Here is a 13,650-nt window from a genome sequence, read left to right as displayed (position 1 = left end):
GCAGCAGCCTGCATCCACAGCTGTTCTGAGAGGGGGGAGACAAAGACACATCTGGGGCTTTGGGGGAGAGCCTTGGGCCCCGCTCCCACTGGGGGCCGCCCCAGACTCAGGGCCCAGGCAGACCCGGGACCTTCTTCCTCTTGGAGCTACCGGGCTGTTCATTCTCCTAGATCTGGCACTGCTATGGGGTCTGTTCATTCATCCACCCACATCCAACAGACATGTATTTGGCACCTACTGTGAGCACTGCTTACACCCTGGGACAATACCGTTGCGGATGGAACAGACCGAGATCCCTGCCTTCGTGAAGCTCGTGTTCCAGTTCACGGCACCGATGTTGCGAAGTGTGGTCCAAAGCCGCCCGGGGCACCTGAGCGTCTCTTTATTCACGCGCACAACTGGCAAAGTGATGGGACGTAAAGACCGGGCCAGGCCAGGTAGTGGGCTCGGGGCTGGGCACAGGGGCGGTGCGGGAGGCTCCCGGCACTCGCTCTGGGTGGATTCTCCAAAACCTAGCCCAGAGGGGAGGTGAGGCTGTTTCCTGGGTTCTAGCTTCTCTTGGCAGACCTCGGTTCAGCTTCTAGACTGTAGGCACCTCGGGGCCATCCAGTGAATCCCTCTGCCCCCAGCAAAGACGACTGCAGGACTTCCCTGGGGCCTGTCCCTGGGTGGTGGGTCTGGGAGCCCCTTCTGTTTCACGCGTGCCCCATTCTGGTCCTTCTTTGGTTTTGTTTCCCTTTTTTATTTAACTCTCTGCCTCTGCTCCTTATTTTTGACCCCTGCCTTCTGCGGTTCTCTTTCCATTTCTTCTTTGCTTGCCTGTCTCCATCTCTCCAGGCACAGTTAGACCCCTGACCCCGTTAGGACACTGGGAAACATCTCGCCCTATCAGACCTCTCCTCTCTGGCCACATCCCTTTCCTTGATGAACAGATTCCAAGCCCCAAACTCATTTGTTTCCCTTCCTCTGCCAGTGGATGCAAAACCCCCTCCCTGGCCAGGGCACGCAGACCAGACTGCAGGGTCCTGCCTCTACCCTCTGCCAGGGCCTGATGGGGGCGGGGCTACTCAAGGATCAGAGTCTGCATTGAGCCGATTCCCGATCTTGGTGGGGCCAGGAAGCCCAGCCCTCCAGTCTGGTTAGGGCAGTGATGCTGGCTCATTCTCTGCTACATTAATTCACCGAACATTTATGGGCAGCTTATGATGTTTCAGGCACCGAGATAGGAAGATAAATAAACCACAGTCCTTTCTTTAAGGACTCAAGTGAATAACATTCAAAGTGCCATCCATCTACCTCTCTATTCTTTTGTCATTCATTCATCTCTCCATTCACTCATCAGACACCAGGGGATATAGGAATGAACTTGAGATGATCCTTGCCCTCAGAGTCACCCCCTCGTGGGAAAGACAGACAAGCAAATGGACAATTAAGGGGCACTGAGCCCCCACCAGATTCCAGGTCTGGGCAGCCAGACCTCTTCTTGAGCTGATCTGGTGGTGGGCTAGGCGGGCCGGGCTGGGGCAGTCACGGTAGGCCTGGCTCAGGGACCGGGTGGGGCTGCCCTGACACGGCGCTGGGGGTGGGGGTGGGAAAGGGGATCTGAAGTCTTGATATGCTCCTAAGTCTCCCTGAGTTGGGAAAGGGTTAGGGGCCGCGGCCCAGAGCCTGCTATAAAGTGTGCCCCCTAATACCCCGATGATGTCGTGCATAAGAATGCAAACCGCCTGCCATGGGGAAGGGGAGGAAATCCATTTCCCAGCTAGGAAATTATTGAATATTTAGGACCCGGAGCAGATCGTTTAGAGGGGGAAATGAATTTCTCTGGCTTCCTCTGGCTGAGATAAATCAGCCCAGATGTTCTCGTGCTTTCATTTACCCCCGTGGAATGGGTCTGGATGGGTGTTTATGCAGCGTTAAAGTAATCGTTCTTCCAGAAGTGGTGACACTTGCTTCCAGAGCCATCGGCGCTCTCTTAATGCTGGTGTGGTGGACCCCACTGGTCAGCCCCTGCCTCTGCACATCCCCGGGGGCCTGGAGCCTCGGAAGGGAAGGGGCGAGGCCGGCTGTCCACAGCACCACCTTCCCTCCCGGTAGCTGAGGTCTTGCTGGCTTGATGGGGCACTGAGCGAGATCCAAGACTCAGCCAGGAACAACGGGAGACCCAGTCAAGTGCCCAGGGTTGAGCCAAGGGTTTGAGCTGTTGAGGCAGGAGGATTTGGGGGGGGAGGGGAGGTGTGTGCAAGATTTAGGTTAGACTTAAGGAAGGACTTACCTTGTTGGAGGTATTGCCGGTATGGCTGGTACCTCCTTGTGGAGGTAATTCTGGAATTGCTCCCCCTAGGTGATTGGTCAGAGCACAGGAGACTCTCATCTATGGGGAAAGAAGGCAGAGGATGAACCCTGAATCCCGAAGGATCCAGTTTTCTGTGAGGCCTGGATTGTCAGCCTATAAATGCGTTAGACGCCCGCTTTGGCACTGGACACTGATTTTTCCTTCACAAAGTTCTGTTTTTCTGGACCAGGGCAGACTTATTTTTGGAAGGGAGCAAACAGTAACTATTTTTGTTTCTGCAGGCTGTACAATTTCTGTCACAGCTCCTCAACTCTAAGGCGGTAGGGCTAAGGCGCCCTTTGACAATCCGTAAGTGAATGGATGCAGTTGCGTTCCAATAAAACTTTATTTATAAAAATAGGTGGTGGGCCGGATTTGGCCCCCTCGCCATAGTTTACCGACTTTTCTTCTAGACCACTCAGTTGTCAAACCGAGGGGTTTCTTGTTCTTGTCTCTTTTTGAAACAGCTTGATTTCACTTTCCTGATTAGGAAAATAATGTTTACTTAGAGTGAAAATTTATATATAATATATTAGAAGGTGAAAGTCGTTGGTAACCTTTCCTCCTTCTCAAAAACAACCACTGTTCACAGTTTAGTGTCTGTATATATTTTTATCCTAATGTTGTATTCTCTTTTTAAAAATTGTTTTTTTATCGTTTATTCATTTTTTTGAGAGACAGAGCATGAGTGGGTGAGGGGCAGAGAGAGAGGGAGACACAGAATCCGAAGCGGGCTCCAGGCTCCGAGCTGTCAGCACAGAGCCCGGCGTGGGGCTCGAAGTCACAGACCGTGAGATCATGACCTGGTCTGAAGTCGGACGCTCAACCGACTGAGCCTCCCAGGCGTCCCCGAATGCTGTATTCTCTTTAAAGGTCATCTCGTGCAGAACATATTTACTGAGTTTGTTATATTTTGAGTCCCAAGTTGACTCGTGTCGAAAAGAAAACTGGAGATGGGCGCTGGCAGATGAACCCAGGGAGACAGGAAATGGACCACGCGGACTTTTCTTTCTGGCAATGTTCCTTCTTGGGCAACTGCGTGGGGTCTTTGGCGATGTGTGCTGTGGGCCAGGCCGAGGGAGGACGAGCCAGTGGGTGGAAGGGATCCGAGGGGGGAGCCAGGCCAGCTCTGTCTGGCCAGTGGGAGGTCTGAGGTCGCTAGGGAGAACTTGGCCCAGCAGTGCAGTGGGGACCCTCACACAGCCCTGATGGTGGTCTTCCTGGCAGTGGGAGAAGGAATCCTGAGCCACACAGGGTGCAGATTCTTTGGCTGCTCCAAGGGGTTCTTGCAGATAAGGATACTGGGACCTGGGCTGATCTGCTCGCTTCTGGGGGAGCAGGAATGCCCTTTCCAGAAAAACCTTCAGGGATCCTGGGTGGCACAGTCTATTAACCATCCAGCTCTTGGGTGGCTCAGTCGATTACGCGTCTGACCTCGGCTCAGGTCATGATCTCGCGGTCTGTGGGTTCGAGCCCCGCGTCGGGCTCTGTGCTGACAGCTCGGAGCCTGGAGCCTGCTTCGGATTCTGGGTCTCCCTCTCTCTCTCTGCCCCTCCCCTGCTCATGCTCTCTCTCTCTCTCTCTCTCTCTCTCTCAAAATAAATAAATAAACTAAAAAAGAGTGTTCATTAAGAAAAACCCTAAATACCGGGGAAAGACCTCCTTACCCTCCCCTACCCTTCCCCTTGAGCAAAAATGCATCAAAAAATGGAAAAAAGAGAGCACAAAGAGGGAGAGAGAAGTCCGGTCAAGAAAAGGGCTCCCATGGTCCCCCAAGGCTCCCATGCTCCCTGGGGGGGTGGGGGGGGGTGCAGGGAGCCTGACTCCCCTTGTAGATCCTAACGCCATCTGTGCCCTGAGCCAGGAGCCCAAATCCCCAAACACCGGCTTTCTTCAGCCTCAGTTCCACAGAGGACAAAACGTCCTTTCCCAGCAGTGACAGGATGGAGAAGAGAGGAGGGAACAAAGCGCCACCGGGTGAGCTGAGCATCCCCACATTGGAGTTGGGGGGGCACTGCCCCCGCCAAAGCCAGATTTGTGCCCACTGATCCCTACTACCGCCAACACACTCCTTGGCCCTCACTCACTCCTTCCCAGTCCTCGGCATTCTGGGATCACGCTCAGGTCCAATGCGGGCACGGGAAGGGACCCGGAGCGCCACACTTTCCTGTGAGAGGTAGAGCAGCCTCGTGGTGATGAGAACAGGTTTGGGGATCATTCGGGTCCCAGCTTTGTCACTTCCTTCCCCAGAGGCAACTTTGGTCCCATTTGAGCCTCAGTTTTCTTGTCTGTAAAATGGGTGTAGTATTAGCCCTCTAAAGCTCCCATGAGATGATCCTTGTAGAGTGCCTTGTAGAGTGGCTTTTATTCCTTTGATAAAATGTCACTGGGGACGTTAATATAATCTTGCACTACATCTCGGGCTGATAGGTCTGGAGAAAACCGCGACTATGAATGGTCCATTTCCCACCCCTGCCCCCACCCCGTCCTGTAGAATCTTACGATTCTCAGTGAGTAAGTCGGATGTCTTAAGATTCTCAGTGAGTGAGTCAGATGGCAAACGTCTCGGACGAGAAACGGGACCAGGTTGTTCTTAGCTGTAGCTCGACTGCCCAGAGGGAACACGGTGCCCAGGAGGGGCTGTTAAGCAGTTGCAGGAAGAAGGAAGCTATCAAAGACGCCCGAGGAAGGGCTCTCTCCATGGAGAGTGTCAGAGGCAGAAACACTGAGCGGTGGCCTTAAGCCCCCGCCTCCCCTCTGGCTTCCTCTTGCCTTTCCTTCCCCCGCAGCCCGAGAGCAGATGGCCCGTTTTTCCACACCACCATGTGACGCCAAGATTAATTTCAGGTGGCTGGATCCAGTTTGGTGTCTGAGTTTTAAACAACAGCAACAAAAAGGTATAATTAAAAGCCGATAACAGCAACGGAGCAGACGTTAACCTATCACAGTCGATTTTCCGCAGAAGCTGGTGATGGGGAAGCCGGCGCAGTTCTGCGTGGTTCTGGAAGCTGGCTCAGCGGCCCTCCCAGAGCCAGTGCAGTCCCAGCAAGGACGCCGAGGCTGGGCGTCGACCCTGACCCGGACGGATCGGCGGCCCTTGCAGACAGGCCGACCCTTGGCCCGCTTCGTCCTGCGGTGCCGAATCTCCAGTCAGCTCTCTGCAGCCTTGCCCTGCACTCCTTTCTCTATGATCCGCTATAGCCCCGCACCTCCCTCCCCCGTCCTGCAGCGAGGCTTCCCAGCTGCCTGTCCCATCCCTCGGAGAGCACAGGGCCAGCAGTGTGGAGCTGGGTGGGTGCCAGCCCCTCATGGCAGCCGGTGGTCACAGCTGGCTCTTCCTGTGCACCTGCCACGCACCCACTTTGCCTCTTCCTCATGATACCGTGGAACAGGTGTGGTTACGCCCTCAGGTTTGTAGACGGAGAAACTGAGGCTTGGAGATGTGAGGTGCCTTTTCCAAGGATTACAGCCGGGAAGGGGTTAACTCGGGTGAGACTGTGTGAAGGACAACCACCATGTGGCAGTTGGGAATACAAAAACAGGTAAGGCAAAATCCCTGATTTCAAGGAGGCCACAGGCAGGGCAGGCCTTACACCGGGTCGACTGGCTGGCTGATGGGATGAATGGATGGATGCGTGGATGGATGGACAGACAGACAGAGAGACGAATGGATAGAAAGCCATATTCAGAGACCTAGAGAAAGCCAAGTAGCAGAACGAGGCCACACAATACCCCCTTTGTCCTCGATTTGATGGGTGACCGGCGAACAGGCCTCTCTGACCCCATCGTTGGCTTGCTGTGTGAACTCGGTGATCCATTTAACCTCTCTGAGCCTGGTGGTGCCAGTCGTGAAAGGAGGGCTTAGATGCCACAGTCTCCAAATTCCCCGTGGGCTCCTGCGTTCCCCACTTTCCTCGTCTCTCGACCCCAGAGTTGTAGGATCCACACCCACGCCGGAGGGCAGAGGTAGCTCGTGGCGGTGGCGGTGGCCGAAATTTTAATTCTGACTTGCTGAAATTCTCCGAGAGCAGCAATTACAAGCTGGCAGCTGAGAGTTAGACACTTTTGTTCATGCCCATAAATATTATTTTTTCCTTAATTAGCAGCCGGCATTTGAAAATCAGGCAATTTTTCAATTTCCCTCGCATAGCTGGGAGGAGCCGAGCTTTGCAGTAAGTCCGAGGGCGTTCACATCCCAGCGCTGACTTTTCCTAGTTGGAGTCTTTGGAGAAAGTTACTGAAACCCTGTGTTTCACTTTCCTTATCTACAAAATGGGGACGATAATACTACCTACTTCATGGGGTCACAATGAAGATGAAGTCACCACGTGCAGGGACTTAGAGTAGTGCCAGGAACACCGTGAGGGGTGTGTAAGTACAGTACAACCTTGGTTTGCGAGCAAGATTCGTTCCGGAAACACGCTTGCCATCCAAAGCGCGTGTGTATCAAAGCGACTTTCGAGAACCATCGGCTCAGTTGTGATCACGCGACGTTTGGCATCACATACGACTCATGTCGCAAGACGTCGCTCGTTTGTCAAGTTAAAATGTATTGGAAATGTCTGCTCGTCTTGCGGAACATTCGAACAGGTTCCTCGCGATCCAAGGTCTTACTGTATTGGTTTTCGCTACTATTATACTTTCCCCCGCGTCTGTCGGTGCGTTTGGGCTGCCGTAACACAGTACCGCTGATTTTCTCTCCGTTCTGGAGGCTGGAAGTCCGAGATCAAGGTGTCAGGACGGTTGGTTTCTCCTGAGGTCTCCCTCCCGAACTTGCAGACGGCCGCCTTCTCGCTGGGTCGTCACGTGGCCTTTCCTGGGTGCGTGCGCACTCCTGGTGTCTCTTCCCCCGTCCTACACGATTAGGGCCCTCTACTTCTGACCTTGCTTAGCCTTACTCACCTCCTTAGAGCCCTGTCTCTCAGCGCAGTCACGGTGGGGTTAGGGCTTCTGCATGTGAATGGAGGTGGGGGTGCCGTTGCACCCCTGGTACTGCGTGCTAGCGATCAGCCTGAGGGTGGCTCCTCTGGGTGGTCTGCCTGGGACAGAGGCGGTGACTGGGACATCAGACTTTCGGCCATAAAATGAGGCAAACTGGGATGAGCCAGGGGCACCCCAGTCCTGATTACAGCCGCTTCCTTCAGTGACTTTCCCTGCCTCACCCGTGCGTTCTGACCTTGCTTGGAGGGACACCTGGACCCCGACGGGCTGGTGGCAGGTGGGCAGAGACAGTACTGGGAGAGCTTCTTGGCTGAGGGAGGGAGAGAATGTGACACTGGGGACTCTAGCAGAGCCCGGATCCTCCAGGGTTAAGCCTGCCTCGAGAGAGAACATCTACAAACACCGAGGGAGGGAACCAGCAAAAGCATTATCATGATTAATGTTATTTCAAAGACTTAATTTTTCCCCCTCTTTCTGAACTGTTTGCGTGCTGTTGTGCCGAATGCTGTCTCTTGATTCTGAGTGTCCTTCCCCCGGAGTAATTTGGAACAAGGTCAGTGTTCACCAGGCAGGCTTCCTTGCCTTTGATATGCCCGCTGACAGCCCGGTGAGGCTGAGGGGATGTGAGTAGCAGGAGGCAGACTGATGGAGGAGGCCACACACCAGGCTCGATGGAGGAGGCGACAGGACCAGGCTTCCAGGCTGTGACCTCTCTTCACCCAGGATTGGGTGGAATCTCCAGTCCAAGGGGCAGGAGTGGGAAGCGTCCAGGGTGAGGATCAGGACCTTTATTCTGGCTCTGTTCCCGTTGGCTGGAAATTTTCCAGCTCTCAGCTTCCTCACCTGCAAAGTGGGGACAAGACCATTTTCCCTTCTGGATGGCTGTGCTTGCTCTTGGACGTTTGCACACTTCCCAGACTCAGCTGTGCGTGTCCTTCCCCCGGGGCGGGGGTTGTGAAGTTCTAGCAAGTGTGCAGGGGTGAGGCAACCAACACCCAGAGATGGTTCGAGACTGGGGTTGAGGGCTGCTATGTTGAGATAGACAAGAGCCTGGTGGTTGAAAGGTGGGAGATAGATTCAGGTCCCGCTCTGCTAATTAAGCCTTTGAACTTTCTAAATAGATGAGCCCTTAAAGATAATCCAGCCTGACTTCTTCTAACACCTCTAACATTCGGGAAAGCACTTGATGTCAGAGGGAGGAGAAGATTTGGAGTGAAGGGTATAGATGTTGGAGTTGGAAAGTTTTGCCTCCAAATGTCCCCTCCGTCACTTGCCGTTTGACCTGAGGCAAGTCACTTCATCTGAGTCTCAATTTCTTCATCGGTAAAATGGGATGTGATAGCCGGTTTCCATGATGGCCTCCAGTGATCCCCATCTCCTGGTGTTTACCCCCTTCATTGGTCTCTCCCCACCTTGTACCGGGCTTGGAGTCTGTGACCAGCAGAATACGGCAGAAGGGGTGGTGTCCATTTGTGAGGCTAGGAGACTAGGTTGGAATAGATTCTGCAGTTCCTGTCTTGGGTCCTCTCCTTCTCTTCTTCTCTCTCCCTCTGTCTGATGACTAGCTCTGGGGGAAGCCAGCTGCCATGTCGTGGGACTGCTCGGGCAGCCCATGGAGAGGTCCAACTGGTGAGGAACTGAGGCCTCCCAACAGTGGCATGGACGAGTTTGGAAGTGGATTCTCCAGCCCCAGTCGGGCCTTATGATGGGACAGCAGCCCTGCCCGACAGCCTGCTGCAAACTTGCAGGAGACCCAGGGCCATCTGGCCAGGCTGCTCCTGGGTTCCTGACCCTCGGAAGTTACATAAGGTAACGAGTGTTTGTCATTTTAAGTTGCTAAGTTTTGGAATAATTTGGTAGCCAGTAGTAGATAAATAACATACAGTGATAATAATGTCTATCTTGTAAGTTTGTTGTGAGGACAAAATTGAGGTAAGCACTCTGTGTAGTACCTGATACATGTTGAAAGCTGAATGAAATGTGACGAAGCAGTGACCGCCTGAGCAATATTATCATTGACAACCCCCCCCCCCCCAGATCACACAGCAAGGGTGTGACAAGGTTGATGATCCTATGGTTCCCAGCTGCCCAGTTTTAACTATTTGTGCCCCCGACGCCTTACTGACTTTGGTGGGCACTGAAGGCTTTGCCAGAAAGAAAACAGCAGAGTCAGAGGGTGGAGGGGCAGAAAATGTGACGGTGGCGGTGACAGTCACTGGGCTTCTGAAGCCACCATGGTATGCGTGGGGTGGCACAGGGCTGAGGCACAGGATCAGTGTGCACGCACGTTACGTATGCACACGTACACAGGTATGTGTACACATGTCTGCAAATATGCACACACGGGTTGCATGCACTCACACGTGCACCCCTGTAGGTGTGCATGCACGTGTACAGATATGTGCATTTATGTGCATGGATATGTGTGTATAGGGTGTGTGTGTGTGTGTGTGTGTGCGCGCGTGTAGGTCACCTCTGTAGACCCTTCAGCCCAAGATTGGCTACTTCTCTGATTTGCTGCTTGTTTCTGGGTTTGCTGTCTGAGGAAGGCTCAGAAACACCATGGCAACAAAGGGATGGTTAATGAGCCGGGAGGGAGGAGGCCGGGAACCTGGGTATCTCTGAGGCCACAAGAAGAGAAGTTCAGGGGGAAGGTCCACTGGGGTTTATTTCCCTGGCCCTGTGGGGCTTCTTTGGTAGAGTGATACCAGAGAGGGTCTGGGCGGGGGACAAGCTCCTGACTCTCCAGCCCCAGTATTCCAGGAAGCACAGGGCTCCTAGTGCCCAATGGATGGCTCCTATGGGGCCACCTGCTCCAAGGGCCTGGGCCGTAGATGTTTCTACACAGTTCCTGGGAGGGTATCTATGGCTGCACCAGGTTCTTGCCTGAGGCTGTGACCTGAACCACAGAGACTTTCCAGATACACTCACGGTACGGACCAGAGAAATGGAGGTAACAGAGAGGTTAAGGGACCTGCCTCAGGTCACCAACAGGCTGACACAGAGTCTGGGCAGGAATCCAGCTCTCCTTGCTGGTCACTCTGGCCCAGAATAGGGGCTGTGGTGGGGCGACCTAGGATGTGTTGGTCCGTAGGGGTCGTGGGCCCCTATGCCTGGGATCTTCTGCTAGGAGAGCTGGCCGCCCCCGCCCCCTGTGTGGACCAGATGGGCAGCCCTTTCACCCCTCGTGTTCCTCACCCTTGCCTTTATCACAGGGAATAACTGGGGCAGGAAATCCTGGGGGAGCACAAAGCCTGCCAAGCTCGAGCCTGGCACCAGTTGGGCACCTGGACGCTAAGCAGGTTGGAATAGAATGGGTAGCAGGGGCCTCAGCGGGGGGTGGGGGGGTGAACCACTGGAGCAGCTTGGTAAATGCCTCCCCTGGCTCCTGCTAAGACCTCCTATCTTGCCTGCCCTGTGCCAGCAACACCTGGAAGAGAGTTTTCTGGCAGGTCCTGGGGTGCAGAAGCGGGTTACAGGGGTCTCGGTCATACATTCACTCACAAGCACCTACTGAGGAAGGGGGAAGTGGTGTGTGCCCCGAGTGCCCAGTAGAACAAGGCACTGGGTGAACCCCCCTTTGTTGCACCTCCCATCGCTCCTGTAATCTAGAAGCCCCACTTCGCAGGTGAGGGAACTGAGGCTTAGGAAGGGGCAGAGCTGACATTTTTTAAAAAAAATTTTTTAACATTTATTTATTTTTGAGACAGAGAGAGAGAGAGAGAGAGAGAGCATGAACAGGGGAGGGTCAGAGAAAGAGGGAAACACAGAATCTGAAACAGGCTCTAGGCTCCGAGCTGTTAGCACAGAGCCCGACACGGGCCTCGAACCCACAGACCGTGAGATCATGACCTGAGCCGAAGTCGGACGCTTAACCGACTGAGCCACCCAGGCGCCCCAAAGAGCTGACATTTGAATCCAGGTCTGTGTGATTCCCAAGCCTGCTTCCCCCCCCCCACCTCTGAGCGTCTCTCTGAGTGCCCTCTACACCCACTATGTCCAGGGGTCAGTTTGGAAACTGGAGATACAGAGGACTGGCCCTCACACGTAGTTCAATGGATGAATTAGCTATTGCTACGATGTCAATGCCGCATAACAAGTAGCACTCCCCAAATCTCAGGGGCTTACAGGCAATTACTCTTGCTCAGGGTGGTTGGGCAGCCGGGTGTCTCTACTTCAGGCTGTGGGCGGACCACACGTGTCTCTTGCTCTCCTTGTATTAGTGGCAACTCAGGGTCTGCTTCCCATGGCTGGGCAGAGACACAGGATGTCTCCTGAGGCTTTGTTTTGGAACCGGTGCACTGTCCTGCTGCTGACCTGCCAAAGTGAGCTGCGTGGCCAAGCTCTACCCTGGGGCGAGGCACTATGGGCACCTGACGAAGGCATGGCCGTCTGACTGTCTAACAGGGAGGCAGGAAGAATGGGGTACAATAATCCAATTGTCTGCAGCAGGGAAGACAGACTGGGATGACAACACCGGGGTGCATTTCATCAAATCCAAGAAACCATCAACTGTAAAACACACCGGTAATTTAGGTGTCTCTAAGAAGGCAAAGCAGCTGCCAACTAAAGGGTGACATGATGCTTTCTCAGCTCATCATATTTTTATCTTATTCTTATCGAAAGCTATTTGATCCCTGGATGTGGAAGCGACAACAGCATGGACAGTTTCGACCAGGGTTGCTCTCGTCCCGGCTCTGACCCCTGTGTCAGGACTGGCACCGTCCCAGGAGATGGCGAGATGTCACTGGTTGCACGGCACCTTCCGATGTCAGGGGTGTTCAAACGCGAAAACGCGTGTTTTGATTCTCAGAACTGGTGGCATCCACTGTTCACTCATGGCGGTGAGCCCTTGCTCTGGGACGGACCCCGTGCTAAACATTCCGTGTGGGTAAACCTGCTTGCACCTCAGACAATGAGGGGGAAAGAGTAGCATCCTTGTTTCAAAGACTGCGTGGAGCAAGGCTCAGAGCGACGTGCTGTCTTGCCGAAGACCAACATCAGCGTAATAAGAGCTTCTACTAAACACAAAGCAGAGAGCTATGGGAAAAGCGAAAAAGCAGGCCGGGATAGTAGTCTCCCCTTATCTGGGGTGGGGGGAAGGCCCGAGGCACCCAGTGGGTGCCCAAAACTGTGGATGGTACCAAACTATCCCGTACACACATTCGATAAGTCTTATAAATTAGGCACAATAAGAGGTAAGAACAACTAATAATAAATAAAGCAATCATAACAATAGACCGTCATAAAAGTTTTGTGAATGTGGTCTGTCTCTCAAAATAGCTGATACGTGCCATGATCACCCTTCTTGTGGCGACGTGAGATGATAAGATGCCCGCGTGAGGAGTGGAGGGGAATGACGTAGGCGTGTGAGGTAGCGGCTGCTACCGGCCTCCTGGGAGTGTGTTGGAAAACCACCTGCCACGGGACCAGGCCTGACTGTGGGTAACTGGAACCAAAAGTGATGTTGCAGGTAAGGTGGTGGTGGTGGTGGGGGGGACCGCTGCAGTTTGGTGACTTGGGGGTCTTGTCATGTTGTTTGCTGGGAGGAAAGCAAAGAGCGTGCGATTCACGCCTGTACTCGTTTACTCAAACATATTTGTTTACCTACTGTGTGGAAGGTGGTACACAGATGTGAAAAAAAAATGTCATGTTTACTTACTTTTGAGAGAGAGAGAGAGGGAGACACAGAATCAGAAGCAGGCTCCAGGCTCTGAGCTGTCAGCACAGAGCCCGATGCGGGGCTCGAACTCACGGACCACGAGATCATGACCTGAGCCAAAGCCTGCCGCTCAACCGACTGAGCCACCCAGGTGCCCCTGAATATTTTTAAAGAATTTTTTTAATGTTTATTTATTTTTGAGAGAGAGAGAGACAGAGTGAGAGCAGGGTAGGGGCAGAGAGGGAGACACAGAATCCGAAGCAGTCTCCAGGCTCTGAGCTGTCAGCACAGAGCCCGATGCAGGGCTCGAACTTATGGACCATGAGAACATGACCTGAGCTGAAGTCAGATGCTGAACCGACTGAGGCAACCAGGGACCCCCAACAGTGACTGGATTTGAAACCAAAGATTCAGGGGCTAATTACAAACATTTTTTTAATGTTTATTTATTTTTGAGAGAGAGGGAGAAAGACAGAACGTGAGTGGGGGAGGGGAAGAGGGAGAGAGAGAGAGAGAGAGAGAGAGAGACAGAGAGATGGAATTCAAACCAAGCTCCAGGCTCTGTCAGCACAGAACACGACACAGGACTCGAACTCATGAGCTGTGAGATCATGACCTGAGCCAAAGTTGGATGCTTAACCGACTGAGCCACCCAGGCACTGCACGGGGGCTGATTTTTAAAAATTGAGGTATAATTTACCTGCCACGAGAT

The sequence above is a fragment of the Panthera uncia genome (genome assembly GCF_023721935.1).
Source record: "Panthera uncia isolate 11264 chromosome C1 unlocalized genomic scaffold, Puncia_PCG_1.0 HiC_scaffold_4, whole genome shotgun sequence".
Classification (NCBI taxonomy): domain Eukaryota; kingdom Metazoa; phylum Chordata; class Mammalia; order Carnivora; family Felidae; genus Panthera; species Panthera uncia.
The sequence above is the reverse complement of the archived record's forward strand: the minus strand, read 5'-3'. Positions refer to the sequence as shown.